Raw genomic sequence first — 13,094 nt, 5'->3', positions numbered from 1 at the left:
AAAGAGACAAAAAAAAAAAAAAACCAGACTCTTAAAAATAGAGAGCTAGTAGTTACCAAAGGGGAGGCTGGCAAGGAGATGGTGAAATAGGTGAAGAAGATGAAGAATATACTTTTTTTGTGATGAGCACTGATTAATGTACAGAATTGCTGAATCACTATGACATACACCTGAAGCTAATATAACACTGTATGTTAACTGTACTGGAATTTAAATATATATATATATTTATATATATATAGCTATCTTAGCTATGCTTAAGGGAAATAACAGAAGACTTTTCCACCTATAGGGCAGAGTTTAAAATGGGAAACACTCTACCTCAGGTTAGGTATTGCCAGTCCCAAGAACTGAGTGAGGACAGGGGAAGGAAACCTCAGAGAGAAAATTCAGAACCCACCTACAAAGCTGGTTTTTGATCTCCCAGGGCAGCCCGGGGGGCTCAGCAGTTTAGCGCCGCCTTCAGCGCCTTCAGCCCAGGGCTTGATCGTGGAGACCGGGGATTGAGTCCCCACCAGGCTCCCTGCATGGAGCCTGATTCTCCCTCTGCCTGTGTTTCTGCCTGCCCCCCTCTCTCCCACTCTCTGTGTGTCTCTCATGAATAAATAAAAATCTTAAAAAAAAAGAAGAAAGAAAGAAAGAAAGAAAGAAAGAAAGAAAGAAAGAAAGAAAGAAGAGAAGAAAGAAAGAGAAAGAAAGAAAGAAAGAAAAGAAAGAAAAGAAAAGAAAAAAGAAAAGAAAAGAAAAGAAAAGAAAAGAAAAGAAAAGAAAAGAAAAGAAAAGAAAAGAAAAGAAAAAAGAAGGAAATTATCTCCCAGAATTGTTCCTTTGAAGGGTTTTGTGTAATACAGCACATTTCCTAGCAAGAGATCAGGGGCTGGGGAACAGAGTATAGGTAGGAAGAAGTTCACACAGTTGTTTTTGTTTTTAGCATTATCTAGCAGCGCTACCATCTTTTCTCCTTTTGCGTACTTCCTTTAAGAGTGATTTTTTTAAAAAGATTTTATTTATTTATTCATGGGAGACACAGATAGAGAGGCAGAGACATAGGCAGAGAGAGAAGCAGGCTCCCTGCAGGGAACTCAATCCCAGGACCCTGGGATCATGACCTGAGTCAAAGGCAGATGCTCAACCACTGAGCCACCCAGCTGCCCCCCTCCCTTCAAAAGTGATTTTAACTCCAGTCTCCTGGTGCCCAAATTAGCTCTGGGTACTCCAGAGTAGAGGTGAGAGGCAATCAACCTGCTATGTTATACCCAATGGAACATTCTTCTGTTGCACATAAAAGGAAAATAGCAGTACAAACCAAAAGAATGTTCCATAAACTTAACAAAAATTAGAACAATTACACCCACTCATAGTTCTGAAAAGAAGTACAACAGAATCATGCTAGTTCAAAAGCACAAGAACAGAGTCTGAAACTAATCAATCTAATTTTACTCTGTAAATTGACTAGATGGAAAAACGTGAGAGAAATTAGCAATAGAAGAAGTCAGTCCTTGGATTAATTTTTGTAACAGTTGTTAGCCTTATATTAATAAGAGATAAGCTATAGATCACTTTAAGCTTACAATAATTAGAGATAATTTTCTAAGTTTTAAAAATCAATTTTAGTTTAATTTAGATATAATAAACTTCATCCATTTTAAGCATGCAGTTCAATGCATTTTGACAAATGCATATACTTGCATAACTACTTGCATAACTACTATGACAATAAAGATCTACATCATTTTCATTCCCTAAAGTTCTCTTATACGCCCCTTTGCAGTTAACTTCTCTACTTTCGTTCCCAGGCAACAACTAATCTGCTGTTACTCCAGAGAAACCTGCATTTTTTTCTTAAACAATTTTTTTATTGAGATATAATTCACATACCATTCAATTCACTCAAAGTGCATAATCCAGTTTTTAGTACATTCTCAAAGGTGTGCAACTGTCACTATCTAATTCTAGAACATTTTCATTACCCTCCTCCTCAAAATCCCATATCCATGAGCAGTCAAATTCCATCCCCATCTCATCCTCGCAACACCAGGCCCTGACAACAAATGGTCTATTTTCTGTTTCTAGATTTGCTTATTCTGGATATTTCATATAAGTGCAATTTTACAATATGTGGCCTTCTGTATCTACCTTCTTTCACTTTGCATAATGTTTTCAATGTTCATACATTTTATAGACTTTATCTGTACTTCATTTTTTTTTTTAATGACTGAGTAGCATTCCACTGGAAAGGTCTAGCACGTTCTGTTTATCCATTTATCGACTAATGGACATTTGTGTTGTTTCCATATTTGGCTAACACTGCTATGAGTATCTGTGTACAAGGTTTTGTGTGGATAAATGTTTTAGATTTTTTTAAGATTTATTTATTTATTTATTTATTTATTTATTTATTTGGCTAACTGCTATGAGTATCTGTGTACAAGTTTTTGTGTGGATAAATGTTTTTGATTTTTTAAAGATTTATTTATCTATTTATCTATTTATCTATTTATTTATTTATTTTAGACACAGAGAAAGAGAGGCAGAGACACAGGCAGAGAGAGAAGCAGGCTCCATGCCGGGAGCCCAACACAGGACTCGATTCCGGGACTCCAGGCGCCAAACCGCTGAGTCACTCAGGGATCCCCTATTTTTTATTTTCTTGAGTATCCACCTAGGAATAGAAGTGCCGGGTCACAGGGTAACTCTATATTTAATTTTTTGAAAAGCTATCAAACTGTCTATATTTCTCAGGTAAGTTTATGTTGAGGTAATTTAGATTCATATGCAGTCACAGAAAATACAGAGAGATCCCATGTATCCTTTACCCAGTTTCCCCCAATGATAACATCTTGCAAAACTATACTGGAACATTACATCCAGGATACTGACATTGACAGAGTCAAGATACAGAACATTTCCATCACTACAAGGATTCCTCATGTTGACCTTTATAACCACATCTACTTTCCTCCCAGCGTCACCTGGTCTTTAGCCCCTGACAACCATCAATCTGTCCTCTATACCCATAATTTTATCATCTCAAAAATGTCTTATAAATGGAATCATATAGTATGTAACCTTTCGTGATTGCTTTTTGCACTTAGCATAACTCTCTGTAGAGTCATCCAGTGTGTTTTATGTATGTATGTATGTATGTATGTATGTATGAATGATTATTACTGAATAGTATTCAACAGTCTGCATTTTTAAGAATATTATATAAATGGTATAGTTCAGTATGTACTCATTTGAGTCTAGCTTCTTACATTCAGCATGTTTTTGAAATTCGTCCATGTTTTTAAATATATCAGTTTATTTTTATTGCTAGTAATTTTCCAGTTTATGGATATACCACAATTTATCCATTCACCTGTTGATGGACATCTATGCTCTTTTCAGTTTGGAATCATTAAGCATAAATCTGCTATCAATGTTCATGTGTAAATAGGAGTATGTTTCCATTTCTCAAGTAAAGACTTAGAATTAGGACTGCTGGGTCATGTAGTAAATATGTTTAACTTTGTAAGAAATGCCATTTTACATTTCACCAGCAGTGTATGAATTTCCATTGCTCTGTAGCCTTTTCAAGACCTGGTATTGTAAGTCTTTTTAATTTTAATTATTATAGTGGGTGGGTAGTGGTGTCTTGTGGGTTTTAATTTGCATTTCTCTGATGGCCAATGATGTAGAGCATCTTTCCAAGTGCTTATTGGCCTTTTGCATATTTTTTTAAGTGTCTGACCAAGTCTTTTCCCATTTTTTTCATTGGCTTGTCTTATTATCTGAGTTCTAAGAGTTCTTTATATATTTTAGATACAAGTCTTTTGTCAGACACACATATTATAAACATTTTTTCCCATTCTACAGCTTGTCTTTTAATTTTCAACAATATACAAAGTGGACAAAGAAGTATTTAAACGATGAAATCAATTCACAATTTTTTCTTTTATAGTTCATACTTTTTGTGTCTTTTAGCTATCACATTAAGGCCTATGACCCATTTCAAGTAAATTTTGTCTATGCCATGAAATAAGGGCCAATTTTGGGGGAAGGGGTTAACACAGATTGCCAGTCCCTTTCAGTATTCCTTTGTTGAAAGGTTTCTTTTCCTGATTTATACACTTTTATGTAAATGAGGGATATAAAGAAAAATGACACTACTTCAAACACTCAAAACCACTCCCATCTCAGCAGAGGGAAGATTCCCACACCTTCCCCCTCACCCCTGCGCCTTCCCACTTCAGTGAGCACAGGCCTATGCAGCAGGGTGCCCTGGTTCAGAGAAGAAGCAGTTTAACTTTCAGACAGTAAGTAACATCTGTTTCTGAAGCTACTCATGATTTCACACAGAAAGAAAAAGAGAGAGTAAGCCCCCACCATTTTCCCACAATGCTGTGAGGCTACTGTATATATTCTCTTAACTGTTCAGTATGGTTTCAACAAACAACAGAAACAACTAACAATATAGCATTCAGCAAAATAGAGGGATAGCACAGGAGGTATAAAGAGAAGTGCTTTGAGAGTCAGAACATGGGGAGTCCAAGCTATGTGATCTTGGGAAAGTCACTTAACACTCCTAGCTCCCAGTTCGCTCATCTGTAAAATGAAGGATCATCTCCAAGATCCCTTTTCAGGTAAACATTCTGAATGCCAAGAAGAAACCTTTGTTCTTTCTCCCCAAAGTCAAGAAAAATGGCCAAGAAGGTATCAAATTGCGAACATTTCTCAAATGGAAAATACTGTACAAGGAGCAAGTTTTCTTCTCTCTCTCTTTTTTTTTTTTTTTTTGGTTTCCTATTTTATCCAATGCTTCCACACTAATTAGACATCATATAATTCTTCCAACCAGTGCATTCTTATCTTCCCATTTTTATCACTTTGAGCAGTGCTTCCCATCCAGGAAATACCCCAACAAGTCCTCTTTATTTCACCTGTTCACCTCAAAAACAAAGTGAATAAAAATGTCTGTTGGAACAATATTCTCAACTTTAACATGTACCTGAAGACCCTGTCCAAATGAAAATTTGGACTCTGTGAGAGGGGGACCTGAGACATGCATTCCTTTTTTTTTTTTTTTTTTTTAAGATTTTATTTATTTACTCATGAGAAACAGAGAGAGAGGCAGAGACACAGGAGGAGGGAGAAGCAGGCTCCATGCAGGGAGCCCGACATGAGACTTGACCCTGGGTCTCCAGGATCAGGCCCTGGGCTGAAGGCAGGGCTAAACCACCGAGCCACCCGGGGTGCCTGAGACGTGCATTCCTAACAAGCTCCCAGATGATGCAGATGTTGATGGTCCTTGGAACATACTTCGAGTAACAAGGTGTTGGAAGAATGAGGTCACAGTTTCTGTTTGGGCAGCCTAAGTAATGTTAACATCAAAAGTTTTCAATACTTTCTACACAACCAAATATTTTATAAATAAGTCTTACAGCACTGATTTGAGAAATATAATCTGATTGTCAAGAGAATATACTAAGATAACAGTTCACAAAATCAAGGTCAAGGTCAATGTAATTAACATTTTAATTCTTCAGCATAAGGGCTCAAGGTCCTACATTTACAAGATAAAGATAAGGCAATATGAGTTTTACCTTTCTGATAAAGAGCAGATATTGTCAAGAAGATTTTACTCATACCCCAAGGTCAAAGAACAAAATCCATAAGGAAAATGTACTTTCAAATAATTAAAATATTTTACGCCTACGCCATTATTTTATGCCTAAGAGAACTCTATCAAAAACAAAAAAAAATAACTTAGTGTGTTTTTGGTTTATAAAAACTTCTGAAAGGTTCCGCAAATTGAGAGTAGTTAAGTGTGCAAAGGAAGGATCTATAGCTCTGCCAAGAACATGGCCTAATACAAACACTGCAAAGATAAATTTCAATAAATCTTACAAAATAGAAACAAAGGCAAAAAATATAAAAGGGATTTATACAAACTAGACTGGTCAGAAAGAACAGCTTAATGGGATGGAGTGCCTCCTTATCATGCATTGTTTGGTCGGTCAGTGAAGTTTTCTGACTGGTCCCAAATCAACAGTTCTAGCTCTGAATCCAAGACTACACTTCCAGCCATTTTCTCCCTCTTAAAATTAACTGTACTTACAGGTACACACACAGACAAAATTAAATATGGCTTTTATCTGAATACAACAGAAATGTATGTTTACGATAGAAAATCAGAGACATACAGAAAAACTTAAAGAAAAAAAACCCTTGCAAAATCCTGCTACCCAGCAACAGCTATTAATATTCAGCTACGAATATATATTCAGATATATATTCTTACATCCTTTTAAAAAAAATTTTTTTTTTATTTATTTGAGAGAGAGAGAAAGAGAGCACAAGCAGGGGAAGTGGCAGGAAGAGGGAGAGGGAGAAGCAGGTAATCAGCTGAACAGGGAGCCCAATGCAGGGATTGACCCCAGGACCCTGGGAGCATGACCTGAGCCAAAGGCAGATGCTTATTAAGCAATTGAGCCACCCAGGTGCCCCTTACCATCCATTTTTTAAGGATTAAAGGGATAAATAGTAAACAGTTTCCCACATCTTCAAATAATCTCACGACTACATTAGTATCCAACCAGATGAATGCACTGTAAGTTATTTCACCAATCTACTGTTAAAATTTAGGTTTCTGTTTGTTTTACTACTACTACTATAAATAATACTGCTATAAGCATCCTTATATATAAATCTTGCATTTCCTTTATAATTTCCTTAGAACAAATTCTCAGAAGTATTTCAAGGTTAGAGAAGAAACCTATTTTTAAAAAAGTTTAAAAAAGTTTATGGGATGCCTGGGTGGCTCAGTGGTGGCTTAAACACTATATCTACTCTCCTCAACCCCCAATGTCACAATTCCTGTATCTCTTATAGTTACTGAGAACCTCAAATGCTTTTGCTGCTTATGTGTGTTATACCCATCAAGATATTTCAGATAAGAAATTAAAACTGTGAGAATCTTAAATATTTATTATTTCTTCACAATTTTTTTAAAAAGATTTTAATTATTTATTTATTCAAGAGGCACACAGAGATAGGCAGAGACATAGGCAGAGGGAGAAGCAGGCTCCCTGAAGGACTCGATCCCAGGACCCTGGGATCATGACCTCCAGGTGTCCCTCTTCACAAATGTTTTGAAAGAATTTATGTATTTATTTATTTGTTTGTTTATTTATGAGACACACAGTGGGGGAAGAGCAAAGAGAGAAGGACAAGCAGACTCCATGCTGAGCACAGAGCTCAACACAAAGTTTGATCCCAGGATCCTGAGATCATGACCTGAGCCAAAATCAAAAGTTGGATGTTTAATGGACGGAGCTGGCCAGGCACCCCAAAATATCCAGTATTTCTTTAAAAAATAACAATAAACTTACTGCATGCTAATACATTTCTATGAAAAATATGGTTATTTTCCAAAACAAAAAACAAGTAGTAAAAACAGTACTATACTATGGTTTTACCATTTTTACAAATCTCTCTAAGATATAATTCAGGGGATCCCTGGGTGGCGCAGCGGTTTGGCGCCTGCCTTTGGCCCAGGGCGCGATCCTGGAGATCCAGGATCGAATCCCACGTCAGGCTCCCGGTGCATGGAGCCTGCTTCTCCCTCTGCCTGTGTCTCTGCCTCTCTCTCTCTCACTGTGTGCCTATCATGAATAAATTTTAAAAAATTAAAAAAAATAAGATATAATTCACTAAAAGCTGAATTGTCATATATACTGCATTCAATCTGTTGAGATACCATACATCACACAGCTCTGGTAAACGCCAGTGCACACTCATGAAAGGATAACAGTAGAAAAGGTAAGTAGTATTTTAGTATAAATATATAAGAAGTCTTCATCTTGTACTTACTTTTCAGGTCTCCAGGACACCTAGGGGTTTCCCATACCACCCTTTGAAAACCACTGCACTAGTTAGCACAATGCATACCATACAAAATAGCTGAAAGACATGGTCTTAACATATTTGCCAAAAACATCTTCCAATTTTTCTGGTTGATAAACCAGAAACTTTATTTAAGAATTATTAAAAAAAAAAAAGAATTATTTTAAGTGCTTATTATGTGTCAGGTGCTCTTATAGGCATTGGAAACACAACAGAACACAAAAGAAATATCCCCCATTTTGAGGTATTTACATTCTAGTTGGGAGAAACAGAGGCAAACAATAAATGAACCTACAAACAAAGCATGTCTTCTGTCAGATGATAAATAGTATGAAGAAAAATAAAAGCAAGATCTTATAGGGCAGTCAGGGAAGAAGGCCCAAATAAGTGACATCCCAACAAAAGACCTGAAGGCAGTGAGGAAGTAAGCCATGATGCTACCCACAAAAAGTGCCCCAAGGAGAAGGGATATCATCAAGTACAAAAGCCCTGAAACAGAAGGTTCCCTAAGGTATGCAAGCACAGCAAAGAGAGTGTTAAGGCGGGGACAGATCAAGCCAGGGAAGAGGAGGACATGCAAGCTGAGAGTTACAGAGCTGGGGCAGATCATGTAGGACTCTGTAGGTAGTACAAGGACTTGGGCTTTTCCCATGAATGATAACTATTAGAAGGTTCTAAGTGAGAAGGGACTTTCATTTGACTTTCAATTTAAATGGAAAATATCATAACTAGTGCTAAGGAAAAAACCTGAATGTGAACATCGGTTCCATCTCTACTGTGTGTCCCAAAGCCTCTCTGACCCTCAGTCTCTTACTTTGTAAAATGTGAAGATACAGATACCTCAAAGAGTTGTAAAGATCAAAGAAGAATATACATAAACCCCTCAAAATTTTAACACACTATAAACATTTCACAGCTAAGTTTTTTTTGCTATGTAACTGCCATGTATTCCTCTTTGCTAGGCCCTCTATACACACTCAAGTGCTATAGCCACCACACCATCATGTGACTGTCAGGAAATTAAGAGTACTGCAGACCCCTGTCACCGGGAGTTCTGATAATGCCCTTTTAGCTTGTTGAGAGAAAGGCAGAGAAAGTTATTTTTGTTGTTGATGGCAAAGCAAGGGTTTTTGGTATTTTTCCTTGTTATTATAAAGAAAACCCTTTCAAAAACAATGAATGTGGTAATCATAAAAATAAAGTTCCAAAAAAAACAAGAATGTATGAAACTCATCTTTATTTCATTTGGCACCATTTTAATAAAGCTAAAACTATGGCTCATGGTCTTGACAGCCTGCCTCATGCAAAAGGAAACAAAAGGGAGAAAAAAAGGATAGAGACAGATAAATTCAAATTCCTTTCATCTGGGTCCTAACTCTAAGGGGATCCCAGATAAATCAATGAGTCAGAGAAAAGGCAGTAAGATGTAATCCAGAATACTGATGACAACAGCCGTCTGTCTGCCTACCTGTCTTCTGAGATCACCATCAAGGTATGAGATCATTAACCAGGCCAGAGAAGGCAAGGCAGATGGAGACAACCATTAGGGCCTGTAGTATCTAACTCCACTCCTCAAGGGCAGGGGCTAGACACTCAGGCACTAGTTCTTATCCTCACCTCTTAAAATGGTGAGTCAACCTGAGTAGTGATAGAAACCCGCAATGGAAAAACCCAAGGAAAACCAAGATCTCCGGGGAAAATTATAAACATATCTCATACATCAGAGGTCTCCGATGGTTTTTTTGTAAGTGTGTTACAGCAGAAAGAGCACTGTCATGGGAGTAAGGAAATGAATTCTCCTTCTATCTCTGCTACTAATAAATTATGTGACTTCAGGAAATAAATTATCCTCAATGAATCAATTTCCTCATCTTAAATAAAGGAGAAGACAAGAAAACACCTAAGGTTTCCTCAAACTCTAAAATTCTTTAAATATAAACAAAAATATGTTTTTTAAAAGCCCACACTAATAGATAATTAGGAGATCCAAAAGGTAGAAATTGCTGAAAGTTCTGAAGTTTTTCACTGTTCTATAGATCCGAATGACATGAACCCAAACAAGAGGCCCTTCCTTGTTAATAGGAGTTAACCTATTACCAAAAAGGGCAAAAGTTATCTGCCCACCATCTTCCTTCAACCTTATTTTTATGAATTCTTAATCCCCTCTCTCTAACCTGCACTATTATAAAATATACAATTCAGAGGCAAATTGTAATGATCAGGGAACTGGAAGTTAAAGAAATATGTAAGAATTAAGTAGGGGTGCCTGGGTGGCTCAGTTAGTTAAGCATCTGACTTCAGATCAGGTCATGTTCTCAGGTTCCTGGGATGGAACCCTACGTAGAGCTCAGAAGTCTGCATGCCCCTCTCCCTTTCCTTCTGCCCTTCCCCCAGCTCGTGCCCCTCTGCATGTGTGCACTCTCTCAAATAAATGAATAAAATCTTTAAAAGAAAAGAATGAAGTATATAAGCATCAAGTGATGAGGGAGTAAATGGACTGAAGAATGCTTTTTCAATTATTAATTAATATTCTTAAATAGAGAGTATGCATGTGGTATGAAAGATTCAAAAGGCAGACACAGTTAAAAACAAAACAGTTTTCTATTTGATTTAAGGGATAAATCAAAAAAGGCCCTAAGCTGACTTCAGTCCATACTGTGCTCCATTTCTTAGGTTGGGTCATATGTCCACAGGTTTATGTACTCTATATACTGTTGTAATACACACTCTATATACCTTTCACACTTGTATGGCATTCCATAATCATAAAAAGACTCTTCCATCCCAATCTTCTAGCTCTCCATCCCCCTGCCTTGAGGTAGTCACTGTTACCAGTTTCTTATGATCCTTCCAGAGATAACCTATCCACAGATGAGCATTGGGATTTATCCAGGTGCAATGTATGGGGGAGGCACAGGAGGTATGCACACATATGTGCACAAAAGAGAGACAGAAAAAACAGACTCCCTCATTGTGCCTCATCAAGATCAGGTGTATGTCAAAGGACCAACAAAAACCTAGGAACTGCTTCAAACCCTTTCTCTACAAGGGAACTCTGTCCCACTGTTGTAGAGCTAAAACTAAGAAGACTGCACTGGCTGGATATAGGCAGAGACAAGGCTCTGATCAAAGTGTTACAAACTAGCTGGCAAGAATTGAGCCCCAGCATTCCTCTGTTCTAAAATACACCAGTCAGTGCCATGCCCCAACACTCTTAACTTCAGAAATCCCAAATATCCATCTCAGATCATTAGTTTTCTAATTACTGTCTAGATAGTTTTCCACAGTGGTGATAGATGTTTTAATCTTCTCATTGTGGCTTGATCGGAACACTTAAATTTAACAATACATAGGGCACACCGCACATCCTGAGATGTGGAATAATTTCAATTTTGAAACCCAGGCTTTCAACAGCACCTGCTTCCGGCATGGATTGGCTACGTTGGAGGATTCTTTTCTTTTCTAAGATTTTATGTTTTTTAAGTAATCTCCACACGCAATGTGGGGCTCGAGCTCCCAACCTGGAGATCAAGAGTTGCCTGCTACATCAACTGAGCCAGCCAGGTACCCTGAAGGATTCACTTCTTAATGCAACACAGATTTCAAAAAATTTTCGATAAAATCATGATTTAAAGCCTTATGTCTATTTATTGGGGGAAGTATTATGCCAAGCCAATTTTTTTCATTTACTGAAAAAAAAAAAAAAGTTACTGAGCTGAGTGTCTACAATGTGCCAATGTCAGGAGCCAATAAACAGATGAATATATTCCCTTTGAGAAGCTAATCATCTAATTAAAGAGATAGGTAAAAATGATAGTCTACATTGTAAAGGTAGTGCTGTAGGAATGAACAGAGAAGGAAGAGCTGACTCTATTCAGAGAAGGTTCACAGAAAGGCAGCATCTGAACTGGATTTCAAAGAGTCAGTAAGTCACCATCAGCAGTGAGGAGGATGAAGCTCTTTATATGCAAGTATGTCTCGAAAAAAATCTCCCCAAGTTTTGAATATTAAATGAAAACTGTTAATAAATATACAATGTACCCTGGAACTTTGCTATAATATTCAGTATCCTGATGTTTAATAGAGGGTAAAGACTTTACATCTTGAATCTTGTCTAAAAAAGTTTATTTTTAAAATCTCATGAAACAGTAGTTTTACCTATAAATATATATTCATGGAAATCCAAATATTGTACTGCTAGAATAATCTATCACTCACATAGTCTAAAATGTCTTGACTTTTTAGAAATAATGATTGGCTTCTAGTTTATCAAGGTTTCTTAATGATACCTTTTCACTTCTTATCATAAATATAGCTGTCATATTACTGTTGCAATCCAGCATAATGGCTACGGCTTCAGAAGAGAACGGTAATAACTTTACAAAAATTTTGAGCATTTAGGAACCATAAGTACTAGAAAAATCAGTTTGCTATACCCGGTTTCTCTTTTATGAGCATAGGCAAAAGAAAGAGGTACACATACATGCTATTTATTCTCTGCAGGCCTTTCATTCTACCTCTACCAACACCTTTGTCAATTTTATCCATACTTGCTTACATACTATTATCCTTTGAAAGTTTTATGAAGTAGTTGGTCCAACAGATGGGGTGGCTAGCCCTGCCCAACATATGTCATAGGAAAAACAGCTCTTAGGCAAGACAAGTAAGTCTCTTTCCCTTATCCAGCTGGGAACCAGTGAGACCCCCCCCTTAGGGGAAAGCAAATAATCTTTTAACCTTTATTAAGAGAAGTTACAAAAAAAAAAAAAAGAGAGAGAGAGAGAGAGAGAGAGAAGTTACTGGACTGAGATAATCTGTATGTAATAAAACAACCAAAGAAGGGAGAGAGAGTTCAAATGCTAACTTACACTCCCTAAGATAAAATATGCACTTGCCACACACAACAGACAACTAGAGCACAGAGAAGGGAAAGGAAATAAAACAAAACAAACTCCCGAGTCAGTTTAACTGGGAGCTATTTCATCAAAGACAGGTAGGAAACTGTCAGATAAGCATACTATCTTGTTTGAACACAGAGTTCAACAGACCTGGGGGAAGGAAAAGGAAAGGCAGCAACCTAAAAAGTATAGCATATATGAACAGAAGAACTCAACTAATAAATGACTCATCATGGTCTTATTTGTAAAACCAGAAAGAACAAAATGGTAGCAGTATCTTTCCTCTTTGCCCTTCCCTGTCCATAAAGC

The 13,094-nt window shown here is 37.1% G+C and overlaps 1 protein-coding gene across 5 annotated transcripts in view; it reads right to left on the bottom strand.

Moving 5' to 3' along the window:
* The window catches only part of MRTFA (myocardin related transcription factor A), a 198,516-nt gene that overhangs the window by 84,981 nt on the left and 100,441 nt on the right, over nt 1-13,094 (bottom strand). The gene's annotated exons all lie outside the window — the stretch shown is intronic.

Source organism: Canis lupus, chromosome 10, assembly GCF_003254725.2.
Source record: "Canis lupus dingo isolate Sandy chromosome 10, ASM325472v2, whole genome shotgun sequence".
NCBI lineage: Eukaryota > Metazoa > Chordata > Mammalia > Carnivora > Canidae > Canis > Canis lupus.
This window is presented reverse-complemented; position numbering and strand designations above follow the sequence as displayed.